The sequence below is a fragment of the Salvelinus namaycush genome, chromosome 12 (genome assembly GCF_016432855.1).
Source record: "Salvelinus namaycush isolate Seneca chromosome 12, SaNama_1.0, whole genome shotgun sequence".
Lineage (NCBI taxonomy): Eukaryota > Metazoa > Chordata > Actinopteri > Salmoniformes > Salmonidae > Salvelinus > Salvelinus namaycush.
The window spans coordinates 53,504,360-53,521,915 of record NC_052318.1 but is presented as its reverse complement, the minus strand read 5'-3'; the positions used below and the strand labels follow the sequence as shown (position 1 = coordinate 53,521,915).

Here is a 17,556-nt window from a genome sequence, read left to right as displayed (position 1 = left end):
CCACACAGAGCCATTTAGCTAACAAACCAAATTGACAATTTTTCGTGTGCGGGACATAGCCCTGCTCTGTCAAAGTAACTTTCAAAAGTTAGATGGCGGGCTGGAAATCAGTGAAAACACCAAAGCTGCCATTTTAAAACCACTGTGGGTTACAAAACCAGGAACTCCACTTTACTAGAGAGGTACTTCAACCAACTAAGACATGGTGCCAGGCAACATGCAAAGACAAGTTCAGAAACTTGGCCCCCGGTTCAGACAGCTGAGGGAAAAGCTGAACAAAAAGAAGGTTGGACTTGGGTGTGCTCATACCACCAACTTTTGGTTGACTGGCCTAATGGGCTAACCGAAAGGCACCAGAGAAAGGTGGTAGAGATAAGTTACGGACTCCAAACAAAATTTACACGTCAGACAATTATGTAGGTGTGAAAAATAGGTCCCTTGGTGAAAAGGGTTGGGAACTCAAGGATTAGACCATTTGCTATTTTGTATCAGATCACTCTTTCCATTCCATTGTTCAGGGAAGGAGGAGACAAAAAAATTATGCTTGACTCTAGTGGGACTCGAACCCACAACCTTTGAATCTCTTCAACAATCTCTCCTAGAAGTCCAATGCGCTATATATTGCGCCACAGAGCCATTTTACAAACAAACCAAATTGACCATTTATCGTGTGCGGGACATAGCCCCGCTCTGTCAAAGTAACTTTCTAAAGTTAGATGGCGGGCTGGAAATCAGTGAAAACACCAAAGCTGCCATTTTAAAACCACTGTGGGTTACAAAACCAGGAACTCCACTTTACTAGAGAGGTACTTCAACCATCTAAGACATGGTGCCAGGCAACATGCAAAGACAAGTTCAGAAACTTGGCCCCCGGTTCAGACAGGTGAGGGAAAAGCTGAACAAAAAGAAGGTTGGACTTGGGTGTGCTCATACCACCAACTTTTGGTTGACTGGCCTAATGGGCTAACCGACAGGCACCAGAGAAAGGTGGTAGAGATAAGTTACGGACTCCAACAAAATTGACACGTCACACAATTATGTAGGTGTGAAAAATAGGTCCCTTGGTGAAAAGGGTTGGGAACTCAAGGATTAGACCATTTGCTATTTTGTATCAGATCACTCTTTCCATTCCATTGTTCAGGGAAGGAGGAGACAAAAAAATAATGTTTGACTCTAGTGAGACTCGAACCCACAACCTTTGAATCTCTTCAACAATCTCTCCTAGAAGTCCAATGCGCTATCCATTGCGCAACAGAGCCATTTTGCTAAGAAGCCAAATTGACAATTTTTCGTGTGCGGGACATAGCCCGGCTCTGTCAAAGTAACTTTCTAAAGTTAGATGGCGGGCTGGAAATCAGTTAACACCTATAACGGGTAAAAACATGACCGGAGAAATATTACTGGCTAAACTAACGCTTGGAAGGAGGCGAGCCCGATGTCCTTCGCGCGCAAGGCGCAGGCAGCAAAGGGAAGCTACTTCTGGTATTTTCTGTTTTATACAGCCCCTGATTGCGCAATCGACTCCATTCAAAGCGTGATCACGCACTGACATCCAGGGGAAGACGTAAGACGTGTCTGTTTCTCCATAGCATTTACACGGACCTTTAAACTGACTCCAGATCAGTGGCCAAGATGTTTGAAATCTGACTCCCTATAATGAAAAGTGCTGTAGATTGAGTTCTGTTTCACTCAGAGACAAAATTCCAACGGCTATAGAAACTAGAGAGTGTTTTCTATCCAATAATAATAATAATATGCATATTGTACGAGCAAGAATTGAGTAGGAAGCCGTTTAATCTGTAGAGGAAATTATGCTAATGTGAAACAGCACCCCCTATAGTGGCAAGAAGTTAAAACACCAAAGCTGCCATTTTAAAACCACTGTGGGTTACAAAACCAGGAACTCCACTTTACTAGAGAGGTACTTCAACCAACTAAGACATGGTGCCAGGCAACATGCAAAGACAAGTTCAGAAACTTGGCCCCCGGTTCAGACAGCTGAGGGAAAATCTGAACAAAAAGAAGGTTGGACTTGGGTGTGCTCATACCACCAACTTTTGGTTGACTGGCCTAATGGGCTAACCGAAAGGCACCAGAGAAAGGTGGTAGAGATAGGTTACGGACTCCAAACAAAATTTACACGTCAGACAATTATGTAGGTGTGAAAAATTGGTCCCTTGGTGAATAGGGTTGGGAACACAAGGATTACACAATTTGCTATTTTGTATCAGATCACTCTTTCCATTCCTTTGTTCAGGGAAGGAGGAGACAAAAAAATTATGGTTGACTCTAGTGGGACTCGAACCCACAACCTTTGAATCTCTTCAACAATCTCTCCTAGAAGTCCAATGCGCTATCCATTGCGCCACAGAGCCATTTTGCAAACAAACCAAATTGACAATTTTTCGTGTGCGGGACATAGCCCGGCTCTGTCAAAGTAACTTTTAAAAGTTAGATGGCGGGCTGGAAATCAGTGAAAACACCAAAGCTGCCATTTTAAAACCACTGTGGGTTACAAAACCAGGAACTCCACTTTACTAGAGAGGTACTTCAACCAACTAAGACATGGTGCCAGGCAACATGCAAAGACAAGTTCAGAAACTTGGCCCCCGGTTCAGACAGCTGAGGGAAAAGCTGAACAAAAAGAAGGTTGGACTTGGGTGTGCTCATACCACCAACTTTTGGTTGACTGGCCTAATGGGCTAACCGAAAGGCACCAGAGAAAGGTGGTAGAGATAGGTTACGGACTCCAAACTAAATTTACACGTCAGACAATTATGTAGGTGTGAAAAATTGGTCCCTTGGTGAATAGGGTTGGGAACACAAGGATTACACAATTTGCTATTTTGTATCAGATCACTCTTTCCATTCCATTGTTCAGGGAAGGAGGAGACAAAAAAATTATGCTTGACTCTAGTGGGACTCGAACCCACAACCTTTGAATCTGTTCAACAATCTCTCCTAGAAGTCCAATGCGCTATCCATTGCGCCACAGAGCCATTTTGCAAACAAACCAAATTGACCATTTTTCGTGTGCGGGACATAGCCCGGCTCTGTCAAAGTAACTTTTAAAAGTTAGATGGCGGGCTGGAAATCAGTGAAAACACCGAAGCTGCCATTTTAAAACCACTGTGGGTTACAAAACCAGGAACTCCACTTTACTAGAGAGGTACTTCAACCAACTAAGACATGGTGCCAGGCAACATGCAAAGACAAGTTCAGAAACTTGGCCCCCGGTTCAGACAGGTGAGGGAAAATCTGAACAAAAAGAAGGTTGGACTTGGGTGTGCTCATACCACCAACTTTTGGTTGACTGGCCTAATGGGCTAACCGAAAGGCACCAGAGAAAGGTGGTAGAGATAAGTTACGGACTCCAACAAAATTGACACGTCACACAATTATGTAGGTGTGAAAAATAAGTCCCTTGGTGAAAAGGGTTGGGAACTCAAGGATTAGACCATTTGCTATTTTGTATCAGATCACTCTTTCCATTCCATTGTTCAGGGAAGGAGGAGACAAAAAAATAATGTTTGACTCTAGTGGGACTCAAACCCACAACCTTTGAATCTCTTCAACAATCTCTCCTAGAAGTCCAATGCACTATCCATTGCGCAACAGAGCCATTTTGCTAACACGCCAAATTGACAATTTTTCGTGTGCGGGACATAGCCCGGCTCTGTCAAAGTAACTTTCTAAAGTTAGATGGCGGGCTGGAAATCAGTGAAAACACCAAAGCTGCCATTTTAAAACCACTGTGGGTTACAAAACCAGGAACTCCACTTTACTAGAGAGGTACTTCAACCAACTAAGACATGGTGCCAGGCAACATGCAAAGACAAGTTCAGAAACTTGGCCCCCGGTTCAGACAGCTGAGGGAAAAGCTGAACAAAAAGAAGGTTGGACTTGGGTGTGCTCATACCACCAACTTTTGGTTGACTGGCCTAATGCGCTAACCGAAAGGCACCAGAGAAAGGTGGTAGAGATAAGTTACGGACTCCAAACAAAATTTACACGTCAGACAATTATTTAGGTGTGAAAAATAGGTCCCTTGGTGAATAGGGTTGGGAACTCAAGGATTACACCATTTGCTATTTTGTATCAGATCACTCTTTCCATTCCATTGTTCAGGGAAGGAGGAGACAAAAAAATAATGTTTGACTCTAGTGGGACTCGAACCCACAACCTTTGAATCTCTTCAACAACCTCTCCTAGAAGTCCAATGCGCTATCCATTGCGCCACAGAGCCATTTTGCTAACAAGCCAAATTGACCATTTTTCGTGTGCGGGACATAGCCCGGCTCTGTCAAAGTAACTTTCTAAAGTTAGATGGCGGGCTGGAAATCAGTGAAAACACCAAAGCTGCCATTTTAAAACCACTGTGGGTTACAAAACCAGGAACTCCACTTTACTAGAGAGGTACTTCAACCAACTAAGACATGGTGCCAGGCAACATGCAAAGACAAGTTCAGAAACTTGGCCCCCGGTTCAGACAGCTGAGGGAAAAGCTGAACAAAAAGAAGGTTGGACTTGGGTGTGCTCATACCACCAACTTTTGGTTGACTGGCCTAATGCGCTAACCGAAAGGCACCAGAGAAAGGTGGTAGAGATAAGTTACGGACTCCAAACAAAATTTACACGTCAGACAATTATTTAGGTGTGAAAAATAGGTCCCTTGGTGAATAGGGTTGGGAACTCAAGGATTACACCATTTGCTATTTTGTATCAGATCACTCTTTCCATTCCATTGTTCAGGGAAGGAGGAGACAAAAAAATTATGTTTGACTCTAGTGGGACTCGAACCCACAACCTTTGAATCTCTTCAACAATCTCTCCTAGAAGTCCAATGCGCTTTCCATTGCGCCACAGAGCCATTTTGCAAACAAGCCAAATTGACAATTTTTCGTGTGCGGGACATAGCCCGGCTCTGTCAAAGTAACTTTATAAAGTTAGATGGCGGGCTGGAAATCAGTGAAAACACCAAAGCTGCCATTTTAAAACCACTGTGGGTTACAAAACCAGGAACTCCACTTTACTAGAGAGGTACTTCAACCAACTAAGACATGGTGCCAGGCAACATGCAAAGACAAGTTCAGAAACTTGGCCCCCGGTTCAGACAGCTGAGGGAAAAGCTGAACAAAAAGAAGGTTGGACTTGGGTGTGCTCATACCACCAACCTTTGGTTGACTGGCCTAATGCGCTAACCGAAAAGCACCAGAGAATGGTGGTAGAGATAAGTTACGGACTCCAACAAAATTTACACGTCAGACAATTATGTAGGTGTGAAATATAGGTCCCTTGGTGAATAGGGTTGGGAACTCAAGGATTACACCATTTGCTATTTTGTATCAAATCACTCTTTCCATTCCATTGTTCAGGGAAGGAGGAGACAAAAAAATTATGTTTGACTCTAGTGGGACTCGAACCCACAACCTTTGAATCTCTTCAACAATCTCTCCTAGAAGTCCAATGCGCTATCCATTGCGCCACAGAGCCATTTTGCAAACAAACCAAATTGACCATTTTTCGTGTGCGGGACATAGCCCGGCTCTGTCAAAGTAACTTTTAAAAGTTAGATGGCGGGCTGGAAATCAGTGAAAACACCAAAGCTGCCATTTTAAAACCACTGTGGGTTACAAAACCAGGAACTCCACTTTACTAGAGAGGTACTTCAACCAACTAAGACATGGTGCCAGGCAACATGCAAAGACAAGTTCAGAAACTTGGCCCCCGGTTCAGACAGCTGAGGGAAAAGCTGAACAAAAAGAAGGTTGGACTTGGGTGTGCTCATACCACCAACTTTTGGTTGACTGGCCTAATGGGCTAACCGAAAGGCACCAGAGAAAGGTGGTAGAGATAAGTTACGGACTCCAACAAAATTGACACGTCACACAATTATGTAGGTGTGAAAAATAGGTCCCTTGGTGAAAAGGGTTGGGAACTCAAGGATTAGAACATTTGCTATTTTGTATCAGATCACTCTTTCCATTCCATTGTTCAGGGAAGGAGGAGACAAAAAAATATTGTTTGACTCGAGTGAGACTTGAACCCACAACCTTTGAATCTCTTCAACAATCTCTCCTAGAAGTCCAATGCGCTATCCATTGCGCAACAGCGCCATTTTTCTAACTAGCCAAATTGACAATTTTTCATGTGCGGGACATAGCCCGGCTCTGTCAAAGTAACTTTATAAAGTTAGATGGCGGGCTGGAAATCAGTTAAAACACCAAAGCTGCCATTTTAAAACCACTGTGGGTTACGAAACCAGGAACTCCACTTTACTAGAGAGGTACTTCAACCAACTAAGACATGGTGCCATGCAACATGCAAAGACAAGTTCAGAAACTTGGCCCCCGGTTCAGACAGCTGAGGGAAAAGCTGAACAAAAAGAAGGTTGGACTTGGGTGTGCTCATACCACCAACTTTTGGTTGACTGGCCTAATGGGCTAACCGAAAGGCACCAGAGAAAGGTGGTAGAGATAAGTTACGGACTCCAAACAAAATTTACACGTCAGACAATTATGTAGGTGTGAAAAATAGGTCCCTTGGTGAATAGGGTTGGGAACTCAAGGATTACACCATTTGCTATTTTGTATCAGATCACTCTTTCCATTCCATTGTTCAGGGAAGGAGGAGACAAAAAAATTATGTTTGACTCTAGTGGGACTCGAAACCACAACCTTTGAATCTCTTCAACAATCTCTCCTAGAAGTCCAATGCGCTATCCATTGCACCACAGAGCCATTTTGCAAACGAACCAAATTGACCATTTTTCGTGTGCGGGACATATCCCGGCTCTGTCAAAGTCACTTTCAAAAGTTAGATGGCGGGCTGGAAATCAGTGAAAACACCAAAGCTGCCATTTTAAAACCACTGTGGGTTACAAAACCAGGAACTCCACTTTACTAGAGAGGTACTTCAACCAACTAAGACATGGTGCCAGGCAACATGCAAAGACAAGTTCAGAAACTTGGCCCCCGGTTCAGACAGCTGAGGGAAAAAGTGAACAAAAAGAATGTTGGACTTGGGTGTGCTCATACCACCAACTTTTGGTTGACTGGCCTAATGCGCTATCCGAAAGGCACCAGAGAAAGGTGGTAGAGATAAGTTACGGACTCCAAGCAAAATTTACACGTCAGACAATTATGTAGGTGTGAAAAATAGGTCCCTTGGTGAATAGGGTTGGGAACTCAAGGATTACACCATTTGCTATTTTGTATCAGATCACTCTTTCCATTCCATTGTTCAGGGAAGGAGGAGACAAAGAAATTATGTTTGACCCTAGTTGGACTCAAAACCTCAACCTTTGAATCTCTTCAACAATCTCTCCTAGAAGTCCAATTGTCCAATATCCATTGCGCCACAGAGCCATTTTGCAAACAAACCAAATTGAAATTTTTCGTGTGCGGGACATATCCCGGCTCTGTCAAAGTAACTTTCAAAAGTTAGATGGCGGGCTGGAAATCAGTGAAAACACCAAAGCTGCCATTTTAAAACCACTGTGGGTTACAAAACCAGGAACTCCACTTTACTAGAGAGGTACTTCAACCAACTAAGACATGGTGCCAGGCAACATGCAAAGACAAGTTCAGAAACTTGGCCCCCGGTTCAGACAGCTGAGGGAAAAAGTGAACAAAAAGAATGTTGGACTTGGGTGTGCTCATACCACCAACTTTTGGTTGACTGGCCTAATGCGCTATCCGAAAGGCACCAGAGAAAGGTGGTAGAGATAAGTTACGGACTCCAAGCAAAATTTACACGTCAGACAATTATGTAGGTGTGAAAAATAGGTCCCTTGGTGAATAGGGTTGGGAACTCAAGGATTACACCATTTGCTATTTTGTATCAGATCACTCTTTCCATTCCATTGTTCAGGGAAGGAGGAGACAAAGAAATTATGTTTGACCCTAGTTGGACTCAAAACCTCAACCTTTGAATCTCTTCAACAATCTCTCCTAGAAGTCCAATTGTCCAATATCCATTGCGCCACAGAGCCATTTTGCAAACAAACCAAATTGAAAAATTTTCGTGTGCGGGACATAGCCCGGCTCTGTCAAAGTTACTTTCTAAAGTTAGATGGCTGGCTGGAAATCAGTGAAAACACCAAAGCTGCCATTTTAAAACCACTGTGGGTTACAAAACCAGGAACTCCACTTTACTAGAGAGGTACTTCAACCAACTAAGACATGGTGCCAGGCAACATGCAAAGACAAGTTCAGAAACTTGGCCCCCGGTTCAGACAGCTGAGGGAAAAGCTGAACAAAAAGAAGGTTGGACTTGGGTGTGCTCATACCACCAACTTTTGGTTGACTGGCCTAATGCGCTAACCGAAAGGCACCAGAGAAAGGTGGTAGAGATAAGTTACGGACTCCAAACAAAATTTACACGTCAGACAATTATGTAGGTGTAAAAAATAGGTCCCTTGGTGAATAGGGTTGGGAACTCAAGGATTACACCATTTGCTATTTTGTATCAAATCACTCTTTCCATTCCATTGTTCAGGGAAGGAGGAGACAAAAAAATTATGTTTGACTCTAGTGGGACTCAAACGCACAACCTTTGAATCTCTTCAACAATCTCTCCTAGAAGTCCAATGTGCTATCCATTGCGCCACAGAGACATATTGCAAACAAACCAAATTGACCATTTTTCGTGTGCGGGACATAGCCCGGCTCTGTCAAAGTAACTTTCTAAAGTTAGATGGCGGGGTGGAAATCAGTGAAAACACCAAAGCTGCCATTTAAAAACCACTGTGGGTTACAAAACCAGGAACTCCACTTTACTAGAGAGGTACTTCAACCAACTAAGACATGGTGCCAGGCAACATGCAAAGACAAGTTCAGAAACTTGGCCCCCGGTTCAGACAGGTGAGGGAAAAGCTGAACAAAAAGAAGGTTGAACTTGGGTGTGCTCATACCACCAACTTTTGGTTGACTGGCCTAATGGGCTAACCGAAAGGCACCAGAGAAAGGTGGTAGAGATAAGTTACGGACTCCAAACAAAATTTACACGTCAGACAATTATGTAGGTGTGAAAAATAGGTCCCTTGGTGAATAGGGTTGGGAACTCAAGGATTACACCATTTGCTATTTTGTATCAGATCACTCTTTCCATTCCATTGTTCAGGGAAGGAGGAGACAAAGAAATTATGTTTGACCCTAGTTGGACTCAAAACCTCAACCTTTGAATCTCTTCAACAATCTCTCCTAGAAGTCCAATTGTCCAATATCCATTGCGCCACAGAGCCATTTTGCAAACAAACCAAATTGAAAAATTTTCGTTTGCGGGACATAGCCCGGCTCTGTCAAAGTAACTTTCAAAAGTTAGATGGCGGGCTGGAAATCAGTGAAAACACCAAAGCTGCCATTTTAAAACCACTGTGGGTTACGAAACCAGGAACTCCACTTTACTAGAGAGGTACTTCAACCAACTAAGACATGGTGCCATGCAACATGCAAAGACAAGTTCAGAAACTTGGCCCCCGGTTCAGACAGCTGAGGGAAAAGCTGAACAAAAAGAAGGTTGGACTTGGGTGTGCTCATACCACCAACTTTTGGTTGACTGGCCTAATGGGCTAACCGAAAGGCACCAGAGAAAGGTGGTAGAGATAAGTTACGGACTCCAAACAAAATTTACACGTCAGACAATTATGTAGGTGTGAAAAATAGGTCCCTTGGTGAATAGGGTTGGGAACTCAAGGATTACACCATTTGCTATTTTGTATCAGATCACTCTTTCCATTCCATTGTTCAGGGAAGGAGGAGACAAAAAAATTATGTTTGACTCTAGTGGGACTCGAAACCACAACCTTTGAATCTCTTCAACAATCTCTCCTAGAAGTCCAATGCGCTATCCATTGCACCACAGAGCCATTTTGCAAACGAACCAAATTGACCATTTTTCGTGTGCGGGACATATCCCGGCTCTGTCAAAGTCACTTTCAAAAGTTAGATGGCGGGCTGGAAATCAGTGAAAACACCAAAGCTGCCATTTTAAAACCACTGTGGGTTACAAAACCAGGAACTCCACTTTACTAGAGAGGTACTTCAACCAACTAAGACATGGTGCCAGGCAACATGCAAAGACAAGTTCAGAAACTTGGCCCCCGGTTCAGACAGCTGAGGGAAAAAGTGAACAAAAAGAATGTTGGACTTGGGTGTGCTCATACCACCAACTTTTGGTTGACTGGCCTAATGCGCTATCCGAAAGGCACCAGAGAAAGGTGGTAGAGATAAGTTACGGACTCCAAGCAAAATTTACACGTCAGACAATTATGTAGGTGTGAAAAATAGGTCCCTTGGTGAATAGGGTTGGGAACTCAAGGATTACACCATTTGCTATTTTGTATCAGATCACTCTTTCCATTCCATTGTTCAGGGAAGGAGGAGACAAAGAAATTATGTTTGACCCTAGTTGGACTCAAAACCTCAACCTTTGAATCTCTTCAACAATCTCTCCTAGAAGTCCAATTGTCCAATATCCATTGCGCCACAGAGCCATTTTGCAAACAAACCAAATTGAAAATTTTTCGTGTGCGGGACATATCCCGGCTCTGTCAAAGTAACTTTCAAAAGTTAGATGGCGGGCTGGAAATCAGTGAAAACACCAAAGCTGCCATTTTAAAACCACTGTGGGTTACAAAACCAGGAACTCCACTTTACTAGAGAGGTACTTCAACCAACTAAGACATGGTGCCAGGCAACATGCAAAGACAAGTTCAGAAACTTGGCCCCCGGTTCAGACAGCTGAGGGAAAAAGTGAACAAAAAGAATGTTGGACTTGGGTGTGCTCATACCACCAACTTTTGGTTGACTGGCCTAATGCGCTATCCGAAAGGCACCAGAGAAAGGTGGTAGAGATAAGTTACGGACTCCAAGCAAAATTTACACGTCAGACAATTATGTAGGTGTGAAAAATAGGTCCCTTGGTGAATAGGGTTGGGAACTCAAGGATTACACCATTTGCTATTTTGTATCAGATCACTCTTTCCATTCCATTGTTCAGGGAAGGAGGAGACAAAGAAATTATGTTTGACCCTAGTTGGACTCAAAACCTCAACCTTTGAATCTCTTCAACAATCTCTCCTAGAAGTCCAATTGTCCAATATCCATTGCGCCACAGAGCCATTTTGCAAACAAACCAAATTGAAAAATTTTCGTGTGCGGGACATAGCCCGGCTCTGTCAAAGTTACTTTCTAAAGTTAGATGGCTGGCTGGAAATCAGTGAAAACACCAAAGCTGCCATTTTAAAACCACTGTGGGTTACAAAACCAGGAACTCCACTTTACTAGAGAGGTACTTCAACCAACTAAGACATGGTGCCAGGCAACATGCAAAGACAAGTTCAGAAACTTGGCCCCCGGTTCAGACAGCTGAGGGAAAAGCTGAACAAAAAGAAGGTTGGACTTGGGTGTGCTCATACCACCAACTTTTGGTTGACTGGCCTAATGGGCTAACCGAAAGGCACCAGAGAAAGGTGGTAGAGATAAGTTACGGACTCCAAACAAAATTTACACGTCAGACAATTTTGTAGGTGTGAAAAATAGGTCCCTTGGTGAATAGGGTTGAGAACTCAAGGATTACACCATTTGCTATTTTGTATCAGATCACTCTTTCCATTCCATTGTTCAGGGAAGGAGGAGACAAAAAAATGATGTTTGACTCTAGAGGGACTCGAAACCACAACCTTTGAATCTCTTCAACAATCTCTCCTAGAAGTCCAATGCGCTATCCATTGCACCACAGAGCCATTTTGAAAACGAACCAAATTGACCATTTTTCGTGTGCGGGACATATCCCGGCTCTGTCAAAGTTACTTTCTAAAGTTAGATGGCGGGCTGGAAATCAGTGAAAACACCAAAGCTGCCATTTTAAAACCACTGTGGGTTACAAAACCAGGAACTCCACTTTACTAGAGAGGTACTTCAACCAACTAAGACATGGTGCCAGGCAACATGCAAAGACAAGTTCAGAAACTTGGCCCCCGGTTCAGACAGGTGAGGGAAAAGCTGAACAAAAAGAATGTTGGACTTGGGTGTGCTCATACCACCAACTTTTGGTTGACTGGCCTAATGGGCTAACCGAAAGGCACCAGAGAAAGGTGGTAGAGATAAGTTACGGACTCCAAACAAAATTTACACGTCAGACAATTATGTAGGTGTGAAAAATAGGTCCCTTGGTGAATAGGGTTGGGAACTCAAGGATTACACCATTTGCTATTTTGTATCAGATCACTCTTTCCATTCCATTGTTCAGGGAAGGAGGAGACAAAAAAATTATGTTTGAATCTAGTGGGACTCGAAACCACAACCTTTGAATCTCTTCAACAATCTCTCCTAAAAGTCTAATGCGCTATCCATTGCGCCACAGAACCATTTTGCAAACAAACCAAATTGAAAAATGTTCGTGTGCGGGACATAGCCCGGCTCTGTCAAAGTAACTTTCAAAAGTTAGATGGCGGGCTGGAAATCAGTGAAAACACCAAAGCTGCCACTTTAAAACCACTGTGGGTTAGAAAACCAGGAACTCCACTTTACTAGAGAGGTACTTCAACCAACTAAGACATGGTGCCAGGCAACATGCAAAGACAAGTTCAGAAACTTGGCCCCCGGTTCAGACAGGTGAGGGAAAAGCTGAACAAAAAGAAGGTTGGACTTGGGTGTGCTCATACCACCAACTTTTGGTTGACTGGCCTAATGGGCTAACCGAAAGGCACCAGAGAAAGGTGGTAGAGATAAGTTACGGACTCCAAACAAAATTTACACGTCAGACAATTATGTAGGTGTGAAAAATAGGTCCCTTGGTGAATAGGGTTGGGAACTCAAGGATTACACCATTTGCTATTTTGTATCAGATCACTCTTTCCATTCCATTGTTCAGGGAAGGAGGAGACAAAAAAATTATGTTTGAATCTAGTGGGACTCGAAACCACAACCTTTGAATCTCTTCAACAATCTCTCCTAAAAGTCTAATGCGCTATCCATTGCGCCACAGAACCATTTTGCAAACAAACCAAATTGAAAAATGTTCGTGTGCGGGACATAGCCCGGCTCTGTCAAAGTAACTTTCAAAAGTTAGATGGCGGGCTGGAAATCAGTGAAAACACCAAAGCTGCCATTTTAAAACCACTGTGGGTTAGAAAACCAGGAACTCCACTTTACTAGAGAGGTACTTCAACCAACTAAGACATGGTGCCAGGCAACATGCAAAGACAAGTTCAGAAACTTGGCCCCCGGTTCAGACAGCTGAGGGAAAAGCTGAACAAAAAGAAGGTTGGACTTGGGTGTGCTCATACCACCAACTTTTGGTTGACTGGCCTAATGGGCTAACCGAAAGGCACCAGAGAAAGGTGGTAGAGATAAGTTACGGACTCCAAACAAAATTTACACGTCAGACAATTATGTAGGTGTGAAAAATAGGTCCCTTGGTGAATAGGGTTGGGAACTCAAGGATTACACCATTTGCTATTTTGTATCAGATCACTCTTTCCATTCCATTGTTCAGGGAAGGAGGAGACAAAAAAATTATGTTTGAATCTAGTGGGACTCGAAACCACAACCTTTGAATCTCTTCAACAATCTCTCCTAAAAGTCTAATGCGCTATCCATTGCGCCACAGAACCATTTTGCAAACAAACCAAATTGAAAAATGTTCGTGTGCGGGACATAGCCCGGCTCTGTCAAAGTAACTTTCTAAAGTTAGATGGCGGGCTGGAAATCAGTGAAAACACCAAAGCTGCCATTTTAAAACCACTGTGGGTTACAAAACCAGGAACTCCATTTTACTAGAGAGGTACTTCAACCAACTAAGACATGGTGCCAGGCAACATGCAAAGACAAGTTCAGAAACTTGGCCCCCGGTTCAGACAGCTGAGGGAAAAGCTGAACAAAAAGAAGGTTGGACTTGGGTGTGCTCATACCACCAACTTTTGGTTGACTGGCCTAATGGGCTAACCGAAAGGCACCAGAGAAAGGTGGTAGAGATAAGTTACGGACTCCAAACAAAATTTACACGTCAGACAATTATGTAGGTGTGAAAAATAGGTCCCTTGGTGAATAGGGTTGGGAACTCAAGGATTACACCATTTGCTATTTTGTATCAGATCACTCTTTCCATTCCATTGTTCAGGGAAGGAGGAGACAAAGAAATTATGTTTGACCCTAGTTGGACTCAAAACCTCAATCTTTGAATCTCTTCAACAATCTCTCCTAGAAGTCCAATTGTCCAATATCCATTGCGCCACAGAGCCATTTTGCAAACAAACCAAATTGAAAAATGTTCGTTTGCGGGACATAGCCCGGCTCTGTCAAAGTAACTTTCAAAAGTTAGATGGCGGGCTGGAAATCAGTGAAAACACCAAAGCTGCCATTTTAAAACCACTGTGGGTTACAAAACCAGGAACTCCACTTTACTAGAGAGGTACTTCAACCAACTAAGACATGGTGCCAGGCAACATGCAAAGACAAGTTCAGAAACTTGGCCCCCGGTTCAGACAGCTGAGGGAAAAGCTGAACAAAAAGAAGGTTGGACTTGGGTGTGCTCATATCACCAACTTTTGGTTGACTGGCCTAATGGGCTAACCGAAAGGCACCAGAGAAAGGTGGTAGAGATAAGTTACGGACTCCAAACAAAATTTACACGTCAGACAATTATGTAGGTGTGGAAAATAGGTCCCTTTGTGAATAGGGTTGGGAACTCAAGGATTATACCATTTGCTATTTTGTATCAAATCACTCTTTCCATTCCATTGTTCAGGGAAGGAGGAGACAAAAAAATTATGTTTGACTTTAGTGGGACTCGAACCCACAACCTATGAATCTTTTCAACAATCTCTCCTAGAAGTCCAATGTGCTATCCATTGCGCCACAGAGACATATTGCAATCAAACCAAATTGACCATTTTTCGTGTGCGGGACATAGCCCGGCTCTGTCAAAGTAACTTTCTAAAGTTAGATGGCGGGCTGGAAATCAGTGAAAACACCAAAGCTGCCATTTTATAACCACTGTGGGATACAAAACCAGGAACTCCACTTTACTAGAGAGGTACTTCAACCAACTAAGACATGGTGCCAGGCAACATGCAAAGACAAGTTCAGAAACTTGGCCCCCGGTTCAGACAGGTGAGGGAAAAGCTGAACAAAAAGAAGGTTGGACTTGGGTGTGCTCATACCACCAACTTTTGGCTGACAGTCCTAATGCGCTAACCGAAAGGCACCAGAGAAAGGTGGTAGAGATAAGTTACGGACTCCAAACAAAATTGAAACGTCAGACAATTATGTAGGTGAAATTTTTATCAAAACAAAAACACAACATGAAATCAGCAATACATATATCACAATCCATTTGAAGTAACAGTCATCCCTTAATAACATATATTTTCCGTTCTATATGCAGCCTGAACACAGTACTACTGTATAAGTACCCAAAAAACCATGACTTCAGGGAACCAGTCATTTTCCCCTTTTACACACGTGATTAAACAAAAACATGTTAAATCAAAAATAAACAAATTCTAAAAACTAATCAATTTAGAATTACAACTCTTTTTTAACTCCCTACGGAAATAATAATAATCTCCTAAAGTAATGGTACAATTTGGATAGAGAATAGTGTTTCTCATTAATTTTATAATGAAATCCCCCCGTTACGTCAATTTCTAACGAGGATGATCATTTCTCATTAGGAATTTTTTGTATACAGGGCTTTCCGGGCCATTAAAATGTTTCCTCTCCCTTTCTGTCCCTGTCCTTCAGAAACCATTTAAATATCTCTTCAAAACATTTCCATCCTCCTGCATATCCAATTTAACTGAATTGAAAAGACCCCATCCAATACATCCCACAACACGGCGACAGTGTCTCTCCACCAAGTCTAATGATTCTAATGAGTCTCCTTTTCCCCATGATTCTCCATAACCACCACACCACATAAAAAAATGTAAAGTTCATTTTAGGTTGGTAAGCCCTATACCAATTCCTCGTGATCCCAGTTCATTTTAGACTTTTTGTCTGCACCTAGTGATCGCACCTCATGAATTTGGATTTGTGAACTAAACGCGTGAACAAAAAGTAGGTATTTGGACATAAATGATGGACTTTAGCGAACAAAACAAACATTTATTGTGGAACTGGGATTCCTGGGAGTGCATTCTGATGAAGATCATCAAAGGTAAGTGAATATTTATAATGCTATTTCTGACTTCTGTTGACTCCACAACATGGTGGGTATCTGTATGGCTTGTTTTGGTCTCTGAGTGCTGTACTCAGATTATTGCATGGTGTGCTTTTTCCGTAAAGCTTTTTTGAAATCTGACACAGCGGTTGCATTAAGGAGAAGTTTATCTATAAATCCATGCATAACACTTGTATCTTTTATCAATGTTTATTATGAGTATTTCTGTAAATTGATGTGCCTCTGCAAAATCACCAGATGTTTTGGAAGCAAAACATTACTGTACATAACGCGCCAATGTAAACTGAGATTTTTGGATATAAATATGAACTTTATCGAACAAAACATACATGTATTGTGTAACATGAAGTCCTATGAGTGTCATCTGATGAAGATCATCAAAGGTTAGCGATTCATTTTATCTCTATTTCTGCTTTTCGTGACTCCTCTCCTTGGATGGAAAAATGGCTGTGTTTTTCTGTGACTAGGTGCTGACCTAACATAATCGCATGGTATGCTTTCGTCGTAAAGCTTTTTTGAAATCGGACACTGTGGTGGGATTGACCTCTCTAGGGTACGTGGGACAGTAGCATCCCACCTCGTCAACAGCCAGTGAAACTGCAGGGCGCCAAATTCAAAACAACAGAAATCCCATAATTAAAATTCCTCAAACATACATGTATTTCACACCATTTTAAAGATACACTTGTTGTAAATCCAGCCACAGTGTCCGATTTCAAAAAGGCTTTACGACGAAAGCAAATAGGCATATCAGGCATATCAGCAATTCTCAATCAGATGAGATACACAGCTAACCCATATTGAATTTCATTCATTCATAAATGTGGACACTAATTATTGTAATATTCCAATTCTCTAGGCCGTCCAATCCCAAACCTGAAGCCCCCTGTCCCCAGCAGGAAAGACCAGGAAAAGGTGTTTGCTTAAGGTACAACTTCCTATTGAGGAAATGTAAGACAACTCACTGTCATATTTAGATTTAGAGTTACTGACATGAATAGAAGCATATACAAGCAAATGTATTTTATAAAGCCCCTTATTCATCAGCAGTTGTCACAAAGTGCTTATACAGATACCCAGCCTAACACCCCAAAGAGGTTGTAGACGTAGAAGGACAGTGGGTAGGAAAATTATGATTTAGACGATTTAGTCTAATTTTGTCAATTCAGATCTGAATATTTTATATCCTTTTTGACTGTACAATGATAGTAATTTTTCTCAAGCTAATCACTGAATGGTCTACTACAAGGATGTGGTCAGGTTGACACTTCTAAGTAATAATAACACAACACACACACATCAGATTGCAAGGGCAAGTAAAATGAGCAGTTGAGAAAATGAAGTCTGCTGCGTGGGTTGCCAGATACA

General features: G+C 42.4%; 5 non-coding genes across 5 annotated transcripts; all 5 read right to left on the bottom strand.

Moving 5' to 3' along the window:
* Positions 1-2,284: 2,284 nt before the first annotated feature.
* On the bottom strand, positions 2,285-2,375 carry trnar-ucu. The gene is given in 2 exon segments: positions 2,285-2,320; positions 2,339-2,375. It is a non-coding gene; the product is annotated as a tRNA-Arg (tRNA).
* Positions 2,376-2,908: 533 nt separating this feature from the next.
* trnar-ucu lies at positions 2,909-2,999 on the bottom strand. The gene is given in 2 exon segments: positions 2,909-2,944; positions 2,963-2,999. It is a non-coding gene; the product is annotated as a tRNA-Arg (tRNA).
* Positions 3,000-4,155: 1,156 nt separating this feature from the next.
* On the bottom strand, positions 4,156-4,246 carry trnar-ucu. The gene is given in 2 exon segments: positions 4,156-4,191; positions 4,210-4,246. It is a non-coding gene; the product is annotated as a tRNA-Arg (tRNA).
* Positions 4,247-4,779: 533 nt separating this feature from the next.
* Positions 4,780-4,870, bottom strand: trnar-ucu. The gene is given in 2 exon segments: positions 4,780-4,815; positions 4,834-4,870. It is a non-coding gene; the product is annotated as a tRNA-Arg (tRNA).
* Positions 4,871-5,402: 532 nt separating this feature from the next.
* Positions 5,403-5,493, bottom strand: trnar-ucu. The gene is given in 2 exon segments: positions 5,403-5,438; positions 5,457-5,493. It is a non-coding gene; the product is annotated as a tRNA-Arg (tRNA).
* Positions 5,494-17,556: the final 12,063 nt, after the last annotated feature.